The sequence below is a fragment of the Rhincodon typus genome, chromosome 44, assembly GCF_021869965.1.
Source record: "Rhincodon typus isolate 14 chromosome 44, sRhiTyp1.1, whole genome shotgun sequence".
In the NCBI taxonomy this organism is placed as follows: Eukaryota; Metazoa; Chordata; class Chondrichthyes; order Orectolobiformes; family Rhincodontidae; genus Rhincodon; species Rhincodon typus.
In genome coordinates this window covers 1,337,381-1,339,507 of record NC_063375.1, presented here as the reverse complement: position 1 = coordinate 1,339,507, position 2,127 = coordinate 1,337,381, and the positions used below count along the sequence as shown (strand labels likewise).

The window sequence follows — 2,127 nt, the reverse complement described above, 5'->3', positions numbered from 1 at the left end:
ACAGTGGGCAAGGTGGGGGAGATAGTGATCATAACACAATGGGCAAGGGGGGGAAATTAGTGATCATAACACAGTGGGCAGGGGGGAATTAGTGATAATGACACAATGGGCAGGGGAGGGAATAGTGATCATAACACAGTGGGCAAGAGAGGGAATAGTGATCATAACACAGTGGGCAAGCTGGGGGGAATAGTGACAACACAGTAGGCAAGAGAGGGAAATTAGTGATCATAATACAGTGGGCAAGGGGGGAAATAGTGATCCTAACTCATTGGGGAGGGGGGAAATAGTGACCATAATCAGTGGAGAGGGAGGGAATAGTGACCATAAATCTGGGGACAGGAGAAAGTGATCATAACACAGTGGGGGAGAAATAATGGTCCTAACTCAGTGGTGGGAGGTTGGGAACAGTGATCCCAACTCATTGGGGAGGGGTGAAATGGTGATCTTTATACAGTGGGGAAGGGGAAATAGTGATCATAACTCAGGGGCGCAGTGTTTGGTATTGTGGTCCTAACTCAGTGGGGGGAATGGTAGCAACAGTGATCATAACTCAGTGGGAGAGGAGGGAGCAACCATCTCCAGTGAGGTGGAGCGAGGAGTTCCAATCTATAACTGGGTGAAGCGGGGCTTACCATCTCTGGTGGGGGGAGGAGGTCTTCTGTTTCCACCTGGGGGACAGGGGTTTCTGTCTCCAATTGGGGGTGTGCCGCCTCTATCCCCAGTTGAGGGGGAAGTGGAGCTTCCGTTCTCATAAAGTGGAAGGGTGTTTCTGTGGCCACTTCAGGGTCGAGGGGGTCTTTTTTGCCAACTTGTGGGAGGCTTCTGTCACCAATTTGGTGAGGGGTGCGGGGGGGTTGTCTTCAACCTTCAGTGAGGGTAGTTCATTGCCCATTGTAGGGGAGGGTTTCAATCCCAAATTTGGGGGTTGTTTATTCTTAGATGGGGAGGACATAGTCCCATCGGGGGTAGGGCTTCATCTCCAGCGGTGGGGTTTGGTGGGGGCTTCAAAACCTGTGGGGGTGGACTGTCCACAGAGCAATCCACCCAGACCCACCCTGTCCCTGTAACCCTGCATTTCCAATGACCAATCCACCCTAACCTGCACATCCCTGGGCACTAACGGGGCAATTTAGCACGGCCAATCCGCCCTAACCCGCACATCCCTGGGCACTACGGGACAATTTAGCACGGCCAATCCCACCCGAACCCGCACATCCCTGGGCACTACAGGACAATTTAGCATGGCCAATCCCACCCTAACCCAAACATCCCTGGGCACTACGGGACAGTTTAGCACGGCCAATCCACCCTAACCCGCACATCCCTGGGCACTACGGGACAGTTTAGCACGGACAATCCACCCTAACCTGCACATCCCTGGGCACCATGGCACAATTTAGCACGGACAATCCACCCTAACCCGCACATCCCTGGGCACTATGGGACAATTCAGCATGGCCAATCCACCTAGCCTGCACATCTTTGGACTGTGGGAGGAGACCGGAGCACCCGGAGGAAACCCACGCAGACAGGGAGTGGGGGTGGGGGGGAATGTGACAGTCACCCGAAGGTGGGATCGAACCTGGGTCCTATGAGCTGTGAGGCAGCAGTGCTAACCACTGAGCCACCGTGCCGCCCCTAATTGTTGTCAAGTTGCAGTAGTCTGGAACGCGTCGCCTGATAGTGCAGCATAAGCAGATTTGACAGGAACTTTCTGGAGGGGAATTGAGTAAACATCGGGAGGGGGAAATACTTGCAGGGCGACCGGGAGGATAGAAGTGGGAACAGCACGGGGTTAGATACACCGTAAAGCGCTCTCTACACTGTCAAACCCGTCAAACACTCCCAGGACAGAGATTTAGATACAGAGTAAAGCTTCCTCTACACTGCCCCCCCCCCCCAAACACTCCCAGGACAGGGAGTTTGATACAGAGTAAAGCTTTAACCATACTGTCCCCCCCATCAAACACTCCCAGGACAGGGACAGCATGGGGTTAGATACAGAGTAAAGCCCCCACTGCACTGTCCCCCCGCCATCAACACTCCCAGGACAGGGGGTTAGATACAGAATAAAGCTCCCTTTACACCATCCCCCCATCCAACGCTCCCAGGATAGGGGGTTAC

General features: G+C 53.9%; 1 protein-coding gene across 1 annotated transcript in view; it reads left to right on the top strand.

Moving 5' to 3' along the window:
* Positions 1-2,127, top strand: part of fam50a (family with sequence similarity 50 member A) — a 25,625-nt gene that overhangs the window by 1,521 nt on the left and 21,977 nt on the right. The gene's annotated exons all lie outside the window — the stretch shown is intronic.